General features: G+C 36.1%; 1 long non-coding RNA gene across 1 annotated transcript; it reads left to right on the top strand.

The window, feature by feature from the left end:
- Window positions 1-8874: 8874 nt before the first annotated feature.
- Window positions 8875-15266, top strand: LOC127156078 (uncharacterized). The gene is made up of 3 exons (XR_007825674.1): window positions 8875-8946; window positions 14201-14270; window positions 15153-15266. It is a non-coding gene; the product is annotated as an uncharacterized LOC127156078 (long non-coding RNA).
- The last annotated feature ends 6519 nt before the right edge of the window (window positions 15267-21785 follow it).

Raw genomic sequence — 21785 nt, 5'->3', positions numbered from 1 at the left:
ATTGCACCCTTTCCTGCTTACTAAGTTCTTCTCCACATGATTTAGCAGTTTCCACGTTTTTCCGTAGTTTAGACAGCATAAATTAGCAGAACAACACATACAGTACATTAACCATGCACTCAATGCTGTTGTTTACATCAGAGTATCTCCAATATGGCTACGCATCCAGGTAACTGACCAAACTGTGACGTAAGTGCAAACTTGTGCTGGAAATGCATCAGCCACATGCATATTTCTTCCATTATGAGTGAGGAAACAGACACTAAACTCTGTCATCCCTTTCCCCCCCCATTTGTACACTCAAGAACCCCATATTTCTGTGGTCTGTCCTTGTGTTTGCTATTTGGTGAGTGGAACCCATTTCTCAGCATGACCCCCAGGGACCTGCCCACTGTCCCTGCCCAGCTCTGAGCGCTCCTGCTGTGGGAACAGCAGGCCCCTCTCTCCCCTCAGCTTCATCAAGCTGTCCACACTACTGACCACCCACTGACCCCTGACCCCTCCACCCTAGCCCGATACGCTCACAGCGGCACGCACACAATGGGGCCAGTGACAGCATTCACGCATCTGAAAAATCTTCGCTTTATTTTAATCAGATGAAAGCATTCTTGGAAATTTGTAAAACGTCACATTTCGTGGGGCACCGTCGTCTCGCTTTTCCCATGATTAACTAAGGAACTCTTTTACGACCTAAACGTGAGATTTTCAATAAGCCTCTAATAATATTTTTATTCCATTCGCACGGCAGTGATAAATCAAATATTTAGTTATTTAGTCCTTTTCCACCCTTTGTATTAATGCCCGCTCTCAGAGCAGATGGGGTAATAGGATGCCGAGGACAGATAGCCGCTAAAACCTGTGTGTCGCTCACTTTCTCTCTACCAGGTGCACTGGAGGGAGTGATTCTGATTAAAAAAAACCCCACTGAAGATCCTTAGGGATGATTCATTTTCACCCCTGCTGCCTGTAAAGAATGGATTCAGCTTACAGGTAGGTAACAAAAGCTGCTAACTGACAGAGCTGGAAGGGAGGTGACTGATTTATGGTCCTTTTCTTTCTCATTCTCGCCACAACTGTAACCCCGAGTGGCCGTGTCAAATTGAAATTTAGGAATATTATTAGACCACAATGAAAAGGTGTGTTTTGAGCTCTACGCTAATTGATTATGCCATTAAAGACGCCCTGTCTTTAAAAATGTGAGAGAGGCAGAGAGGTTTTATGTTCACATTTAATTTACTGATAATTGCTCATAGCTTGAGATGAATGAATCTATCTATCTATCTATCTATCTATCTATCTATTTTAATGCCATATCAGCAATGATGGCTATATTCATGGCAATATTAACAGTATCATTTCAACACATAATTTACAATAATATATACAGTCACCAAACAAAGTAGCAAAAACAGTGCTGATAAAAATCATATAGAATCTAATTTAATCAGTGAAAAAAAATTCTTCCAGGAGAGACCTTTTTAAATGTCTTTTATTATATTTTCTGAGTAAAAATGTTGTCTAATGTCATTTAAAATTGGACATTCTATTAAAATATGTTTTAAACTCAAAACAATCTTGCAGAAGTCACAAACTGGTTTCTCTTCCCCTTTCAAAAATATGAATAAGTGATGTAATTAAATTATATAAATAATGAATTATCTATATAATGCATGATATATACACTACAGTCAAAAGTTTTTGGACAGTACGATTTTTAATGTTTTTAAACAAGTCTCTTCTGCTCACCAAGCTTGCATTTATTTGATCCAAAATACAGCAAAGCAGTAATATTTTTTTCTATTTAAAAATAACTGCCTTCTATTTGAATATATTTAAAAGTGTAATTCATTCCTGTAATAAAAGCTAAATTTTCAGCATCATTACTCCAGTCTTCAGTGTTACATGATCCTTCAGAAATCCTTCTAATATGCTGATTTGCTGTTCAAGAAACATTCTTTATTATTATTATTATTATTATCATCAATATTTTAAACAGTTTAGTACATTTTTTTCAGGTAACATTTTTACACTGTAGCAATCAAAAAAAATTTTTAATTAAAAATAATTAATTTTATTTAGCAAGGATGATTTAATTTTATCATATGATGATGATGATAAAAACATTTATAATGTTACAAAACATGATGCTAAAAATTCAGCTTTGAAATCAGTGAATAAATTACATTTTAAAATATATTAAAAATAGAAAACAGTTACTTTAAATTGTAAAAATATTTCAAAATTGTACTGTTTTGCTGTACTTTGGATCAAATAAATGCAGGCTTGGTGTGCCTGATTATGTTAAAATAAAGGTGTAATTATAAGTGATAATTACTTGACTACATACTATACTAAATAAATAAATAAAAGTTTAATGTTTAAAATAATGCATTAAAAGTGGGATTATTAGCAGAAGATATTTGTTTGCTTCCTGATTTATTTGCATGTTTTTTTTGGGGGGGAAGGTATAATTTTCTAGTTAGTAGTTTATTTGATTTACAGGGTAGATCTCAAACAACAAATGGGGAAAAAACACATTAAAAAACAAAACGTAAAAGCATAAATAAATAAATAGTATAAGCAAAAATACAATTATACAAAACAACATATTCTTTGTCGCATTTGTCTTTTTTGGTTCTTCAAAATCCGGTTGTCATTTCATCCATTTTTAGGCTGACAAGCTGAATTGAATTAAAAGCCCAATCAAACATCCTTCTACATGATTGTTCTATTACTATTAAATCAAACCCATCAAAAAATGCCCTGCTCGCTGCTCTTATAATCAGCAGCTAATGCATCCCATTGTCCACTTCTTTTTCTTTTTCTTTCTTTCTTTCCTTTCTTTCTTTCTCCCTCATCTCCCCACCCACCTTTATTTCTCCTCCCTGTTTGGTTCATGCTGATGATTTCCAGCTGCTCAGGCACCATTCTGTTACATCTGCTTCTGCTTTAGTAATTAATAGCTCACTTTCCTCTCCCAGTCAGATTGGGAGACTGATCCCCCCCCTCCACCCTCTCACATACACTCTTCTCTCTCCTGCCTTATCAGACCTGTCAATCACGTCCGGGCTGTTTAAACATGCCGCTGCCACCCCCCCTCCTCTTGCTTGCTTTCTCACTTGCTCTCTATTTTTCTCCACCGCTTGCTTTCTCTTTAACTTTCTTTCTCTCTCTTTTTCTCTGTCTTTCTCTTTTGCTTGTTCTATGCTCTATCTTTCTCCACTTCTTTGCTGCACCCCTCCTCCTCGTCCTCTGGGTTTATTCATTCACATCTTGGGAGTTTGGACACACCCCCTCTTCAGTCCCATCCCCCTTGTTTCCAGCTGAACTCCTGTCCAACATCAACGGTTTCAATCAGTCTGCCAGAGGCCTATCGGGACAACAGCTCTGGCTCTCCTGGGTTGCCAATAAAGGGCCACTTCTGTCCATTTGGGTGCCTGAACAAAAATATTTGTTTACACTGAAATATTTGTTTATATTTTTAAAATATATTTATATGTATATAAATAGGCCAAATATTGTGTGTTTGGTGTTTAAAATAAAACATGCATTAATTATTTGGTGGGATTCTTAGCAGAAGATTTGTTTGCTTGATTAATTATTTACATGTTCATTCATTTTCTGATATGATTTACTAATTGTTTGATTTACAGCATAGATCTCAAACAATAAACAACAAAAGCACTTCATATTAGGTCATTAAAAATGGCAAGCAAATCAATACAATTGTGATTTATTATATCAGAAAACTTAAAGGAAAAATCATGGTCAAATCTTAAATTATTTTTTAGTGTGTTACTAAAAATGTTGTTTTAGTGTTTGAAAAAAATATACATAATATAGACAAAAAATGTAAATATAATTGTGATCTATTAAATAACAAAGCTTGGGGGAGAAAAATCTTGAACAAATCTTTGATTTATAAATTATTTTGAAATATTGTTTTAGTGTGTTACTAAAAAAAGTTATACATCTGTTTGTTTGTAAATATATATATATATAATAAAATTATAGATAAAAAAATATGAATACAGTTCTGGTTTATTAACATATAAAGCTTGTAAGATTTTTTTGATTCATAAATTAATTTTTAAATATTTTTTTCAGTGTGTTACTAAATATGTTATATATAATTAATTATAAAGCTTGTAAGAATTTTTCTTTTTATGAAATCTTTGATTAATACATTTTAAAATATTTTTTATGTGTTTCTAAATAATGTTATACACTTGTTTCAGTGTTTGTAAAAAATATAATAATATTATAGATACAAATATGAATACATCTGTGATTTATTAAATCATAAAGCTTGAAGAAGAAAAATCTTGATGAAATCTTTGTTCATAAATTATTTTTACATATTTTTTCAGTGTGTTACTAAAAATGTTATAAATCTTGCTAGAGTGTTTGTAAAAAAAATATAACATTATAAATAAAATAGAAATACAGTTATGATTTATTAAATTATAAAGCTTGTAAGACTAATTTTTTAAGTGTGTTACTAAAAAATGTTATGCATCTTGTGTCAGTGTTTGTAAAAAGTATAAACAATATTATAGATAAAAAAAATATGAATACAGATGTGATGTATTAAATCACAAAGCTTAGAGGAGAAAAAATCTTTATCATATTTTTGATTCTTAAATTATTTTCAAATACTTTTTCAGTGTGTTACTAAAAAATGTTATACATCTTGTTTCAGTGTTTGTAAAAAATATAAATAATGAATGCAACTGTGATTTTTTAAAATCTTAGCTTAGAGGAGAAAAATCTTTGTCATATCTATGATTTGTGAAAACATTTTCAAACAATTTATTATTATTTCCAGTGAATTATTTCCCGAAAAATCATCTATCAGGCTTTAGCGTTGCTCAGGGCTGTGTTCCCATTCTGAATTCCTCCCGTGCAGTTGTGTTTCACCGTATTTCGAGCTCTTCGGCCAGCTCGAGGGGCCCCATCTTACACTCTCCACCTCCTCTCCGTCCTTACAGTATGTGTCCTCCCCCGCCATTGAGGGAGATTAGCGGGGCTGGGTACAGGGACTACAGTCCTGAGCCTCCCCCAAACTCATCACTGCCTCCCTCCCACAGCTCCTGCCATGGACCCCCACAGGTTTCACTCCTGTTGGATAATGGTCCCAGTGTGGCCCGGTGGGACTCAGACACATCTTTCTTCATACGCAGACAAGCTTATTCTTCTTCCGAAGTAACGCCACCCCCCCACCACTAAACCCCTAAACCGACGGGACCAAGAAATACACACTAATAAGTTGAGAGCAACTGATGGGAATCAATACCGAGGAAGACATGCCAACTTATTTGTTCTCATACAGGCTTGTAATAATGTCAGGAAAAACAGGCGAGGTGTGTTACAAAAAAAAGTGTTTTGTTAGTGTTTGTTAACTGTTTTTGCACTGTATGTTAAACTATTTATCTGCTAAAAATCAAAGCAGTTTATTAATGCTTGTAAACTGTGTAAATTAGTGTAAAGTACAAAATTTGCTGTTGTTACAGCTACTTTACTATCCACTTTATTGTTTAACGCGAACATAAGCCGGTTTTTGTGAATGTGCGAGACTTCCGGTTTATTAGATAAATAACCCAAAGAATAACAGCGTGCACTAAACGGTAAAACTGTTGGCGCTACAAACCAGTGTGTTCATAATTAAGATAATACATTAAAATAATATGGTAAGACACACAAGTTTGCAATATCATTCAGCAAAGCCAGTTTTGTACTGCTAAAAATAGCTAGTAGCAAATGACACTGGAAGCCAGACACATTCAATTTACAAATGGCCGCCCCACTCTTACCGCAAAAATAACGCTAATAGAAAACAGACATTTTATTTATTTATTTATTGCAAAAATTTATTGTGGTAATGCAGTCTACTTGTTTATATTAATTAACCCCAATGCCTTATTTTAAGCATTTTAATTCATAAACGCAAATAGGAAATATTTCTTGAAAAATGGAAACAGAACAAACATGACGCATAAGCTAACTACTCTAAAAACACAATATACAGTAAACGTGTGTGTGTGTGTGTGTGTGTGTGTGTTTCAAATGTAAATTATGGTAAATAGGCCTATACACTGCCATTTTGTGCACTGGGCTATTTTACAGCCCTCCCAGTCTGGTAAGGCATTATATTTCTAGTGTTTAACATGTAATCAAATACATAAACAAAACCCCTAACCCTCTATGAAAGTGATTTTACCTCTGCAGTGAATTTGTAATTGGTTAAACTGACGGCGTCTCCCGTAAATAATTACTTGTTCATTTAAATAAAACCCAAAGAACAGCAGCATTTATATATATATATATATCTATATATATATATATATATATATATATATATATATATACAGCACGATCCAGGCGAATAGAGTAAAAAATATAAAGTTGAATATAAATGCAATTTTATCCGTACTGTAAAGTGACCATTTGAATCTCCGCGGTGGTTTAGTTCCATGCGGTTAGAGGCACCGTGAGTACGGAGGGAACTGACCTCTGCATGGGGGAGAGAGGGGGGACTGAGCCCCTGCGTGACATTAATCTGCCCTGTCACCCTGTCTCTGGGATCTGCACAGGAGCATACGGCACAGGAAGCATGTCCTAACTGGAAGTAAATCGCTCTAATCAATAATGTCACATACTGCTTTTTCATACTATGTAGGCTGCGCATAAACGCCTTTCCATCATATCCATAAATAACGCGTACATAAACACGAACGTGCATTTCTACTCACAATTCGCTTAATTCTCCCCGATTTTCATTCTGTCGGGGTCTGCACGCTCGCATCGTGGCACACACACACACTCTCTCTCTTTCTGTGTGTGCTCCTCCGTTCGTGCTCGGTAACAGCAGGCCTCTCAGCGGTGTGTGCTGATTTTCCCTGCCGCCTCTGACTGCCGCAGCCGGAGCTGAACAGCAGCGAGGAACAGGAGCTCGGCGACCGCGCTAGAAAGCCTCCAAATACACGCTGATGCACTGATAATTATCCATAAATATAGAATATAATGAGAAAATATAAACTTGCTCAGTAAGGTGTAATTTAAAAAATACAAGTGGGGTTTGTTATGTACGCATTACAAAGGACAAATAATATGCTGTGTAAATGTTTGTTTTATTTATGATGACGCTTAAAGCTGTTTTAGGAACACTTTAGAATTGTTAGTAATTTTAACGGGAAAAGAATTCGAAGGATTCTACAGTAAACACGGTAAAACTAATGCATGCTATTTAAAAAGACACTTTTACTGTAAACGTGTAAATACGTTTTTAGACGTAGGCTACTATGTTTGATAGGCTATCATTTACTCGAAAGTCGGAGGTTGCAGTTTTTCATTTTCTTTTATTATTTTAGTGTGTTGTTGTGTTTTTTCTGTGTTTGTGTGGGTTTTTGTATTTATGTTGTTATTGCGCCAATTTTGAGACTTTGTCATCATGTGGTTTTCCACTGTGCACAAGAGATATTTTCAGTACATTTTATGGTGATTGATTTTAATAAGCTGCTATATTGACGATATACGATTTAACGACATAAGGCCTATAGTTAGGATCTGTAAATACAGTCAACAAAATGCCATGCCGTAATGTTTGTTACATTGCAGTAAACCACAGTTAACAGTTTTTATACAAAAGTTAACAACAGCAATAAAATATTAAAAATTAAAGTGTAAGTTCGCCCGTCAAACAAACAAACAAATAAAATAGACATGGACCTATGTTGTTTTGTTGAATATTCTCTCTTTTACTTAATGCTAAAGGATATTGCTAGTAAAATAAATTTTGTAGCCTAATATATGCAAAGAAAAATAAAATAAAACAAGGAAAATGATTTAATTAAAAACCAACCTCTTTAACACAGATAAATTACAATTCCATGCAACTTGATAAATGTGACAGACTATAGTGTTGAAACGTCATGTATTAATCGGGTAAAAATAGATATCAGTTCATTATCTGAGCAGCCCCCATCATAATTAATAAAACAGTCAGAAGGGGGTGGGGGTGTAGGCTACTTTAAATTATTCTTATTCCCCATAATGTCCCAGAGAAGGAGTAAATTGCATATAATTTCTTGATACAAGAAGAGCTATTCATTTTGTTCTGGGTCAGGAGAGACATGCAGTGATAGGCTCACCTGCCGCAAGCTTGTTAATTATGGAAATGTGAGTTAGAATCAGCTGTCACTATTATGCTGCTGAGCCACTCTCATGAGGGTGCGGTGTGTGTGTGTGTGTGTATGAGTAAGCAGGCTCTTTCATTTTAAGCCGTGCAGTGAACATGCATGTCATGGACAGGGGCTGCTTTGGGCCACTGCACATCTCAGGAGACTTCATTAATTATTCAACCCTTTAACTCCCAGAGAGACAAGCTTCGTTCGCTGTATGTGGTCGGTAACCCCCAGAAAAAGACCATTACAGGTTACCTGAGTATATGCAGAGTAGAGATGGTGCGTTGCTATGAAACCAACGACCGCGGAGCATTTAATAACAAGAACATCGGCACGACCCTAATTTCGGAGGGAACGCCGAAAGAAGTGTGTATTGTGTAAGCTATGTAAGAAGCAAGCAGAGGTGCATCTGGGATGGACGAGGGAGCCAGTTCATGCTAATTCTAGACGGTAGAGTTGGTCAGAACTGACCAGTTAAACTTGTAAGAATTAAACTGTTGTGAATTATAATTAAATTAATTTAAATTAATTAAACTAATAATTATTAAAGTCATAACAATGTAAAACTGAGTACATAAAATTCTAATTAATTTGTTAGAGTGACTCAAGTCCCCGCTTAATGCTGTTATTTTGAATTGTGCTGATAGTCAGCTTGGACGCCATATTTAGTTTTTCACGAATGAAACTGAGGCTGCGAGGGAGACACCTAAACTCCCATAACACGTCAAAAGATATTTTGATCAGCTGAATGATCGACAAACAGGTATGGCGCCAACCTCGAGTTTAAACACGTTTCATAAACAATAAATTAGTCAATGAAGTCAACGGAAAATCCCAACCGTGACAGAAAAATAAACGCGGGTGCGGGTGTGGGTGTGTGTGTGTGTGTGAAGGATGGGGTCGACTACATGCCTCCGGTGTGTTCCGCTTGTGAAATTGTATGCCTTTAAAACAATACTATGTATTTTGAGGATGTACATTTTACTGGCGTTTTAACGAGACGCATAAATAGGCTACAGATGGTTATATTAACAAACAGTTTAAGTATTATAAACTCTGAAGTTTCTAATATTACATTAGCCTGCTATATTAAACATCGCGCCTGATTAAATGACACAAGAACTTGTTTCAAGTAAAATTGGTTCCATTTATTTGCAACATAACTTTAGAGAAAATCTTGTTTTTCAGATATATCTGACAAGGGAATGTACCTTGAATGATAGCTACTCTCTTATTGAAAACCCCTGTAAATTCCACAGCGTTTTCCATTTAAAACATGGTCAACCTAAGGCTGACATATAAAAAGAATGAGGTCATCGAATGCCAGGTGTGCATTTATCAATGTAATCTATGAGTGTAGAGACCTCCCACAAACTCACTGGCCTATAACTGCACTGTGACTTGAAAGAAGCAAAGAAATCAAGTTTTTACCACAGTACGACATTAATAAATATAAAAACATGCACACAAATCAGAATCTAAACCCTTAAGCCTTGAGAGTCCACTACATCTTTTTTCAGTCTATGATAAATAAGGAGTTTGGTTGCCTTTTAGTTCTTTGGCAACAGACATCTGTTGAGCCACATGGCTAGATATTTTGCAGAGTGGAGGACACTTGTTTTGAAGGATTAGCTGACTAAGACATTCTGTGCGTCTTCCCTGGCTCGCTATGTTTTATTGTTATTGGTTTTGGGCATGATAGGAAAGTTTGTAACTACAGGTGTTGGACACATGAGAGACAGGGACCAAATCAAGTCCAAGACAAATGATAACAAAATGTGAATGTGTTTTATGTCCTTCAGGATGTGAATGGTTTGGATGCTTTTAGGTTTGCTGGGAGAGAAACTGTGCTTAAGGTTAAGGGAGAGGGGCCGTACGAACACTGGCAGCTACACAACACCCACAATTAGTGGTGTTTGCTGTGCTTTGTCTGCATCAAGCTGCAGCACAGGACACATAATGGCCACCGTCAGGCCGGGGAGAGAGATCGAGAGAAAGAACTGCTGCTTTTCAGCTCAGAAACAATGAGGCCCAGGCTGGAATAGCCTTTCCCCACAATATGTGAAAGGCCCATCTAGGATTTGATTGCATAACTTGTAATAGAAAATGACTTGAAGAAATACAGCGGCCAAATTCTTGTCTTTAATGAACTAGGTTCAGTGAGTCTGTTTTGAAACTACTGCAATTAACTGGTTACAGTCATGCTAGGACAATTAATTTACTTTTACATTTTTACATGGATTAGCACTGAGGTTAATTTTAAATAACGGCTTTACAATGACAATCATCTTGGAGAGTGGTAATGGGTCCTTAGAAAATAGCTGTTTTGATTGGATAATTTCCAAAGCTCTGCATTTTGAACTAAAATAAATGATATTACTCATATCATTAGGTTTGAGTAAAAACTGCATTGTCCCTTTTTCTTAAAAAACAAACATATTAATATGTACCTAAACCGCTGGACAGAAGGAACAATTCAATAAAGTAGAAATGTGACGTTTATAATTTTATAAAAGCACTTACATTAAGTATTGTTTAAGCTGTATAGTTGGTTAAATCAATTTTACAGTTCTTTCATGGTTTGTGGTGTTACATTGTGATGGCGACATTGTGATGGGTGTAAAGCTGGATGTAACTTTAAACAGAAAAGGTTAAAAAGCAATTATTTTCATGCTAAAATCATGTTATCTTGCATATTGTTAACTGTTGTCTTGTGTGGCTATATATTTTAACATTTGGATTAACCCATTCAGTTCCATTGTGCGTTCTTAAAAATGCTGAGTCAAAAACAACCCAGCACTGGGTTAAATATGGACAAACCCAGCGACTGGGTTGTCTTGAGCAGGATTGTTTTTGTTAAACATTTATCCCAACCTCCTGGGTAGTTTTACTAAACTCAACTTTTGTGTAAAAACTATACTCTTGCTTAAAATGAACCAAAATAGGTTGGAAATGAACATTTATTAATATGATTAACACTGTAAAAAAAAAAAAAGCTGGGTCACATACAACCCAGCGCTGGGTGAAATATGGACAAACCCTAGCGACTGGGTTGTTTTGACTCAGCAGTTGGGTTAAATGTTCAACTTAACCTTTTGGGTAGTTTTATTTAACTCAACTATTGTTTAAAAATTACTGTATGGCTGACTTAAAAAGAACCCAAAATAGGTTGTAAATTAAAAACCAGACACATAACTACTAGAGGTATCAGCAATAATCAAAAGGTGAACATTTATTTTAAAAGTTTATTATTGAATTATTATTTATTCAAATTATTAATAAACCTCCATTTATTGGACATATTAATAAATGTTAATTTCTAACCCATTTTGGGTTCATTTTAAACAAGAAATATTAAAGAAATAATTTTTTAAAGCAATAGTTAAATAAAACTACCTAGAAGGCTGGGTTAAACATTTAACCGCTGGGTTTTTTATCCCAGCATATTTAGAGTGAATAAATTGAAATTTATTAATAAGCTGAATAAATAATAAATAATAATAATAAAAATTAAATTGCTTATTAATAAATGTTCACCTTTTAATTATTGCCTATGCCTCTAGTAATTATGTGTCTGATTTTTAATTTACAACCTATTTTGGGTTAATTTTAAGTCAGCCATACAGTCATTTTTAAACAATAGTTTAGGTAAATAAAACTACCCAGTCACTAGGTTTGTCCATATTTCACCCAGTGTAATTCCATGCAGATGTCAAGCTTAACCTTGAAAAAATAAAGTTTTTACCAAAGGTTTTTGCTATACTGATAGCGCAGATGTCAACATTTGGTGGATCAAATACCCATGTGAGGTCTCTCCTAAAGTTTTTAAAGAATTGTTTTTTATTTTTAGTGCATGATTTTCTGTAGTCTGGTAAGTGCTATTTTCAGGCTTGTCACATCCATAACAGTACATGTTCCTCATAATTAGACACATCAAAATTAAAATAAAGTAACAATTATATGTTCTGTGAAGAGCCGTTGCTTCTTTATATGTTGGGTATTATTGCGTCTGGTTTGTACATTTTAATTTCGCAGAAATCCTACAAAGTATGTCTCAAAAACATAAAAGTCCTTTTATGTCACACCCATAATGCATGATAATTTTCCTTTTTTTTAATATAGAAAACTTGTGCATAGACTGATATTTTTCTGATGTTTAGACTCTATAATCAAGGGTTTATTAAAATATAAACAGATGGTTCGGTATATTGGTAACATACTTTTTTTAAGCATTTATATGTCACATCCAAAATGCTGGTTTTGCCCCCCAGCATTTTTTAGAGTCAAGTGCCTTACTGTAACTGATTTTTGCTTTTGTTTAGGAGAGACGAGTGGAAAATTAATAACTTCTGTTGGTCTTGTTCAGAATATTCCTTTAATTTCTCAAATTGCCATTCAAATTGTTTGGTAATTTTTTCCAAACTAGCAGTACCTTACGGGACATTTGGAATGAGGGGTTAGTGTGCCCTAGACTACGTCTGCCTTTGTGGTCACTGGAGAGGGAGGGCCCTCTTTGTTCTGTCAAGGACTTATCACAATCAGAATGTACAGTGTGTCAGGCGCACACCGGCATATATCAACTTCAATCTCTTTTTAATGAGAAATTCTGCCCTCTTTAATATGTGCAAATTAACCTTCCCCCCTCCACTCCCGAAACCTCTGTATGTGCACACCCTTGTCTCTATTTCTATCCCTCTCTTTTCCCCTCTCCCTGCTTTTCCCCCTAGGGGCAGAACCCTACGATGGACATAGTGCTAGATTAACCATCAGCCTGAGCTGAGCACGAGAAGCCTTGACTATCAAGCCAACACTATTCAGACCCATACCAGCTGCCTGCCTGGCCCTTATATTATTACTGTCATTATTCTTACTATTATCAATTTTACATTCAAGCCATGTTGATTATAATTTCTGAATTACAGCTAATAAGGAATTTTTAAAAACAGAGAGTGGCTCCAAGCCTGGCACGGTGGTGTGCCGTAATTTAATAGATTTCCTGGTAAGGGATCCATTTCCCTACAGTGTACCCAGCGTGACGTCCAGGGAGCTGCCAGCATCGTACTATTTTTTTTTCCCTCTTATGCTTTTTACTTAATAGGCATAAATATGGTTTGACTGTCTCAAGCATAAATAATCTGGCAAAACACTGGATTTGGTGGTATATTTACATCAACAGTTAAGTGAAGGCTTTAAATATAGATATTTTTATTTTCACTCTGAAAGTGGTTCAAATAGGAATCTAAGGTGTTAAATTATTTTTAGTAGTAGTAGTATTTAAAATAAAGACTCAAAATCACTGGTGGACATGGACAGGAATATTTTTTACAAAATCATTTCCCCCTATCTTGTTCTAATTTTAATAGACAGTGCGCGGCAAAAACCCTTTCCACACTTCAAAGAATCTCTATATTTCTTTTATGCTTGTGGAAAATGTACATGCAAATTGAAGCCATCAACAGCCAGTGACGAAGTGAGAGTACATATTGTAAACAGTGTGTGCCGTTGCTATGGTACCCATTTTCACTTCAGAAGTGGGGAGGGAGCGAGTGTGTGGCGGGGAGACTGTCCATGCGTCGCCATAGTGATCAAGATGCCACGCAATCCTGCTATTCTCCACAGCAACTTCTGTGTTTCCAGTCGCACAGACAAAGAAACTTTATGTGGTGAATGTGCAAATCTGAGGGCATTATAGGTAATATTTCTAAAATATGAGAGATTAGAACTTTCCTTGCAGTAAATACTGTTTTCTACAAGCATTTTGCCTTCAAAACCAATTTCTCTAATAAGACCGAAGTGAATTACGGAATATATTCCACCAATTAAGTGAAATGGTCTGTTGACCCAGTAGCGTAAGCACCGACCTGCATGTTCAGGGAACAGGCAATTAGGAGAAAAATGTAAACTTCTCCAGATCATCATTAGGCGATTCAGTCTCAGAGGAAATTGATTTTTTTCCTTATTCGACCCTTCCTCCTTTCAAATTCCATTTAAAGCCTCTCTGCATTTCAATCCATAAGGTTTCTGCGCACATTGCCGCCAGGACTGAATTTACTGAGCCAGAAGAGTCTCAAGTCCCTCTCATTCCAGGTTAGTCCTTCTCTTTTTCTCCAAACCAGATTCATTTTCCACTATATTCCCAATAACTCATTCACCAGCTCTTTTTTTGGTATTTTTCCGTTCTTTCTTTTACTTCCACTTCCATTACTCTCTGAACACTAGGCTGAGAATCAATGCCACATTGATTTTCCTATCAATGGACATTATCATAGATCAGGCATCTGCTAGCACTGGCCTCAATCCACGTGCCGCCTGTTGCCACGGGGACAGAGAGATTTCATCACTCCTCGCTCTCTGACAGACAGACAGAGAGAGATGGCTAAAAAGCAAGGGATGGCAGGGAAATGCATGCACACATGCAGGGTAGAGGATCAATACCTGAAGTGCGGCGGATATTGAGTCAGAGGGGATGTTGGATTTGACTACCGGAGGGAAAAAAAGTGTAGCTTTTGTGACCAAGCAAGCAGGTTTCAGAGATCTCCTGCAGTTTGCATGTTAAAATGCAGCAAAATCATTAAACTTATTGTATGACGACTCTGTGACAGAAAAATATCTGGCAACTGAATATGATTAGGCAAAAAACATACATTATTATCTGAAAGATTTAAGCTATAGATCGATCCTTTGCAGAGACCGCTGACAACACACTCATGGGAAAATGACAAAATACTAAAACTCAGCTCATATCTGCAAAACATGGAATGCTTCTCTGCAAAGCAGCTTGAAATCCAGGTGTTGGAGCAAATATGGTTAGAGAAGATAATTGCCTCATATGTGTGTATGTGAATGTTTGATTTCCTCTATCCCCAGTGGAAGCTGAGAAGCCTGAGGCCTAATGACCAGAGCTCTCTCGCTTAAACATGACATCCACTTTCCACTGTTTCACACCCCCCTGTGCTTGAATTTGTGCAGTATGACTCATGGACATACAAGTGACACCTTGCGGATTGTGTGGACTGGGTTCAAGCAAACAGAAGCTCTGAACACCTGAGGCGGTGCAGGTGACCTATCGAGGGCACGGCAGAGGATTAGCCCAGCGGAGGAGGAGGGGAAGCAGGGAAATCTTTCCACAACTGCTTTAAGGCTACACCCTATACACACAAAATTAATGCGGTGCATGCTTAAACATTTGCTTCATACCTGAAAATATGTATTTGTATTTAATAGAGCACTGCGGTGATGATGGATTTTTGAAGGTAATCCTAGAAGTTAACATCACCTTTGTTTCCCTCAGCAGAAAGCCAGAATCATTTTTAAGCTAATTTAACCTTATTACATCAAATAGCACAATTTTTGAAGCCTAAATACAATCACTAGAAGTAAAAAGCTAAAAATGGGCTATAAGTGAACAACACCACAGTCAGATGATGTTAACATCACCATGTCACCAGCACTGTATCCAACAACTCTTATAGTCTTTATTTAAAATACATTTTTGCTGAAAGTTTGAGTTAAAATTGTTTGCAAGAGCATGATTATAGCCACAATGTGAGTGGACAACCTCTGTAGTCCCGTTCAGCCACTTGTTAGCGACTGCCTTTTTCAAGATAAGTAAAAGCTTTTTTAAAAAATCACAAGGGGGTGTTACACATGCATTTTATGTTGTAGAATAAAATATTTGAAGCTTGTATTAGCCACAGACCTTTTATAGGCATTTAACCCCAAAATCATGGACGATGGAGCTTTTAGTGTTAAAAATGGTAACTTCTTTCTGGGGTTTGGCCTACAAAAATACATTTATCCAACTTTTTCTTCCCGTATGAGTGGGCGTGGCCATTTGTGAATTTTATGGGTCTGGCTTCCGTATTCAGTTATTTTTAGCTATACAAAAGAGCTCCTTGTGCTGCTTGATATTGCAAATTGGTGTGTCTTAGCATATTATTTTAATGTATTCTCTTTATTATGAGCATACTGGTTTGTAGTGTTTTACCGTTTACTGCATGTTGTTAATCGTCTCCTTATTTCCTTATAGCGGCTAATGAACCGTAAGTCTCGCCCATAGGCTTACGTCGGCGTTAAAGAAAAAGGCGGATAGATAGACTGACCTGTATTTGTACCGTTAGTTGTATGCATGAGAAAAAATAATTCCTGTACAGTGTTTTATAGATATTTAGCATTTTCTTGTTATGTTAAAACTATATGAAAATGTTTTGATTCAAGTCTGGATGTGGTTTGGGGATTACTGCTTTTTTACTTTTCAAAAAAAAAAAAAAAAAAAAAAAAGATTAAACCAAAAATATAGCTTTAGCATGATTTTTAAGCTACCAAATAAACCAAATAAACAAAAGACAAACAAAACATGCAGCATTATGTGAGTAGCTTGCTCATTCTTGTTTTGTTTAACAGGAGGTTGTCAGGTCAGGGGCATGCATGCAGTGGGCCATCCGTCTGTTTGCAGCAGAGTGCTTCTAAAGACCGATAGAAACACAAAGCATGGCCTGTCAATCAGAGCACCCCGGTCCCCTGGTGTAGCATTGGAGAGGCCTACTGAGAGAAAAGGAAGGAGGGCAGCAACACCACTTTCTCTTTGGTAATGGGTGTTGTAAGATGGGGGTTGAAATAATGTCTGAATTGTAGAGAGAAATCATAGATATTGACTATGATTTCTCTTTGAGGTGTAATTCAGTTGATATGTAATGTGTATTTGTGTATGTACATTTTGTAGCAGATTTTTGTAACGTGAACATGAACACAACAAGGTTGATATTTACATAGCATTTTTCCGCATACACAGTTTTTTTTACACATCTAACTTTTTTAGAAGAGACGCTCGTGTACGGATATGTGTTTCAAGCAGAAAAGCAAAGCGATAAAAATACAAACTTCTAGAAGGGGTTAGAGAGGAGGGGAACAAAGAGAACGCTTTGCGTTAAAGCGCGCATATGAAAGCCGATCCCTCACCGCAGAGCTTCTCGGACCTCCTGCACTAGGAATTTGAGAGCTCGTGGTCCTCGTGAGCCTGATTGTAAAATGCTTTCATTTGTGCCGCATTAGTAGTCGAGAGGGAAATGGCACAGAAATCACCCTCAGAGCTTCAATGGAAAAGGAAACTTTGTCATTTTAGTTTAAAATGACTTGTTGAAAACATGATAAAAAACACTGATTGATGTGTATGTGTGTATTGAAAAGAGAGTGAGAGACAAAGAAAACCCACAATAACATCAGTATTAGACATATTTGTACCAACTCCGCTAAATACCTAGTTTTCAGTGTTCTTATCCTTTGTTGTTTTGAATGCTTAAAAAAACTGAATGATTAGTTAAACCCAAGCTGACAATCGAAACGGTGCGCACCCATTTACAGCAGGCCGACGTCAACCATTCGTGTCCACATTAAAATGTTCCGAGTTCTATTTTACAAAATCCTTTCACGACCACCTAAACATGCAGGCACAAACTTTATGACTAGGACTATAGTGAAACACAAGAACTGGCATAAAGCTAAGACGATAGGAGTTACATAACCAATTTATAACTGAACTTAAGATCTTTGCAACATCCTAAAATTAAAAATTAAATTAGTGTCTAACGCCTTTTGTGTCGGCTAATGCCTAGCATTTCTAAAAAAGGAATAAAAAGTGTTTTTGCACGTTTAAAACAGTGAATTTAACAAATGTGCTTCTGTGAGATGATTATGTTACGTCTCTTTAGCTTGTGCAAAAAGTAAGCAGTCTTTTATGCAGTAGGGTATAGTTCACCAGCGACTGCTAAAATGTTTACTTTAAAATAACATCACTAAAGGGAATAGCGCTGTAAAAAGAGTGACTCAAATGAACGGTGAGCATGTTAAAATGTCAGTTCCTGGATGTAGGAAATGAGGGAAGAGCAGGAACAATTCCAAATGTGTCAAAGAGAGGGATGCCGATTTTTCCGTTTCGCCGAATGCAGAGGAACAGCGGGTAATACGGTGTACTCGAGCGGCTGCTTTTCCCACTTACGGTCGCAGGAAAATCGCAGCGGCGACGTTGTAAACCCGGGCTTGTAGGACAAGCAAATAAAATCAGACCGCAAAGCCAGCATTTGGGGCGTGTGTGGACGGCGTATCTTTGAAAATATGCGACATTTATTTAACATATCGATTAGGCTACGTTCTGCATGTCTTAAAAAAAAGTTTATGGGTTGCCTCTACAAAAATAAAACGCGTAACAGAAATCAAGCAAGGTTTGTTGTTATATTTACATTGGCATATTAGGTCGAAAAAAACCTGCACAATGACATTTTTAAAATAAATGTTTAATACATTATGAATTATTTCACATTTGGACTATATGAGTAGGCTATATTCAGATGCGCTAATGTAGCCTATTTAATAACGCTTAATTAATGAATTCGTCTTATATTAACCTCATATTGCTTAAGTCTTTACATTTGGTTTGCGTACCAAATATATGGCTATTATTCAACCGACATAATACAAAATAAGCAGTGTAGCAAGAGATAAGCATTTAGGCAGCGAACTAAGCAGTATGTCGGTAATAAACGGAACTGGTGACAGTTATTGTCAGAAATTCTAACAGTACAGTAGCAAACCGGACCGTTTTGAAGTTCACATTGTGCAACACCATTCTTTGCTGGTTGTACATTTCAGCTGTAGGTTTCAGTTCTCGGCTGCCCAGCCATTTGGTCATTGTCCCTCACCACTGGCTTAGTATATGGCCATTACGGTCAAAAAACGACGTCTTTTCTGACTCAACGCCTACACTTATATCCCACCACTGCCATCAAGCGGCCACGGCTGCGCTCCCGCTTATTCTATCTTGTAGTGTAGTCTGTATGTTTGTGTTTGCGCGGGTCTGCGGCCTACGTGTGATAACCGCGAAAAATGGCACTTTATGTTTTTTGACTTGTTATATTCGTGATGCATGAAAAAAAAGTAATTTAGTACCTTAAATAGCACAAGGACTAGGCTAAAATGAAGAAAAATATGGGAAATATGTTAATAATGTGTCAGGATAACCTACGCTTTGACAAAATAAACCTAAATTAGCGATAATTTATAAATAGCCTCAAATTAAATCAAAGTTATACCGTTTTAATTAAAGATGTTAAAGATCTCGACTACAAGTCAGTGTCAGTGCATGCTGTCATTTTGCTGAGCGCAAGTTTAATTTAAATTTGCAGATTAGTTTAAATTTACAGTTTACATATATGACAAATAAGAAAATTTTGACCAGGCCTTTATTAATTTTGCTTGTTCAAAATCCATGCCTCATTTCATCTTGACAAACTGTTGTTTTGATTACTCATTTTAGTGGGCAAAACATTTTATAATTAAATATTTATGGTTAAAAACATAAACATAGCCCAAGCATCATTTATTAAAATCTCAGCAATGCTAAATCAAGTCAATATTATTTAGCTAACACATACACATTGTTTCAAATCAGCTTTACAAAAGTCAGAATTATCTGTCAATTTTAGCTTCAAATTAGGGGTGGCGTCTTGTGAATCCTGAAATGTACAGTAACTCTTTGATTAGGTTGTCTTTTGATTGCTCGAGAGGTCATTCGGGATGCAGAATTCTTTTTTTTAGCTGACCGATTTGAATTTGGTCCACAACAAAAAGAGAGGGGTTTAGTTCCTATAGGGGGCAGAGTCACTCTCTGAAACCACGTCCAGACACACACACAGTGGGTCTGTTTAAACCACTCGTGCTGTGTTTTTTTTCTGCATCCAGAATGTTGCCTCATGGCCACTCGAGCAATCAAAAGTCAACATCTTGAGGGTTTAAGTAGCTACATTTCCGGAATCACCTACTGTAAAGCTCAAAACTGACTCAGATTTTGTAAATCATTTTGAGTTCTGTGTTCTGCGAATTCTAGCAGTTCTGCATTCGACACCACCGTTTACGGAGATATAAAGAAACAAGTCTTGTCCAGCTCGTGTTCTGTTTACTCCTTAACAAATAAGATGTAGCACTAGAGGGGAGGGGCGGAGAATCACAGCACTAACTTCTGGCACTGTGCCCACACTGAATAAGCTAGAGCAAGGGGTTGGCACGAAGAGCCATTAGGATTTCCCAAACCTCACTAATAAACTGCCCACAGTTCACAGGATGAAGCAACACAGCGGCTTGTAAAATGGAAGGGGCAAAGTCATTAGTAGTATCAGTGGGAAGTGAGCAAACGTGTATTTTATTATACGTTCAGTCTTTGAAAGTGGTGAGTGAACAAATAGCCCTCACGAGTCTGAGTTAAACGCTCTGCCAAAGCAAACAGGATTATTGTGAGTTGAGGTTAAGCGTAATTGCGGTGTTGCGGTACAAGATGTGTTCGTCTGTCTTTGCAGATTTACAGTCGTCTTCACAAAATCTTTTTGAGGACCGTGAGAATTAATTGCATTTTTCGACTGCAAGATCATACGACACGTATTTAAATAAGCCATCTGTGGTGTGCAAATGGAAGCAAAGTTCTAATCTGACAAAATTACTCAAGGAGAAAACGTGTATAAATAAAAGGTAAACGTGCGCTAAACATGTTTAGTCTAACCCTCATTTCATCCTTATATTTAATATAACATGATGCTCAAGTTCAGTGCTCGTGGTCGGATATGAACTGACATGGTTTCCTCCGAGAACAAAACAAATAACGAAACTTCCCTCTCAAGTGTCTTAAAGGAGACGTAACCATTAGTCCTCCCCTCCCACTTCACACTGCTGCCAACTAACTTTCTTTATCTTTACACCGATGATCGACAGTCCTGTCATTTTATGCTGCTCAAGTTGATTGACTTTTTTGTTCCCACGAGAGATGTCCTGACAGCTGTTCTGACATAATTAAAAAGTTAAAAAACATTCAGTGTTGTGCAGTTTGTTGTATTTATTTTTTACAGAATTAATTAGCTTGCTTAATATTAGTTAAAATAAATTATATTTTACAACATTGACAGCCAAACTTTATATAAAACTTTCTTATAGACCTTTTTATTATTTTTAAATCTCATTTTTGTCTGAAAAGTATTTGTTTTGAACATTTGAACGTTTTTGTTTTCTGATTCATCTTATCTCTTTTCTTATTCTTCATTGTCTTCCTATTAAACAATTAACATATATTAACAAATAAAAATATTATTTTCCCCGTATGAATAGTAAATATATATTCTCTTAGTAGTTAGAAAAACCTAAATCCACTTCAAGATAAGTTACGCAGCACTTGTTTCTTTGGTTTAATTTATCAGGTTTATTCATTCATACTAAGGAAATACAGAAGTCTTAGATGAAGTTCAAAAATAAAAGAAAAACGTTTAATCAATCTTGGCTGTGATATGCATACGTGGCCTAAGACATTTACATCATGATTTCTTTATTAAAACATTCATGCGAAACGCGTTTAAAAAGCAAATAAATAAATAAATAAATAAGTGCTTTTCAAATAAATAAATACAAATATTAGATAATGCAAAAAATGGCTTTTTAATTTTTTGTTTAGCCTATTTTTATTTACATAAGATCTCCTATATATTGTTAAATATCATTGCTTGTCTCCTTAAATGAAAGACTTAAGAGCTTCATTTCAAACAGGAGAGCAGAGAAATTAAGACATAAATT

This window comes from Labeo rohita, chromosome 24 (assembly GCF_022985175.1).
Source record: "Labeo rohita strain BAU-BD-2019 chromosome 24, IGBB_LRoh.1.0, whole genome shotgun sequence".
Taxonomy (NCBI): domain Eukaryota; kingdom Metazoa; phylum Chordata; class Actinopteri; order Cypriniformes; family Cyprinidae; genus Labeo; species Labeo rohita.
This window is presented reverse-complemented; position numbering and strand designations above follow the sequence as displayed.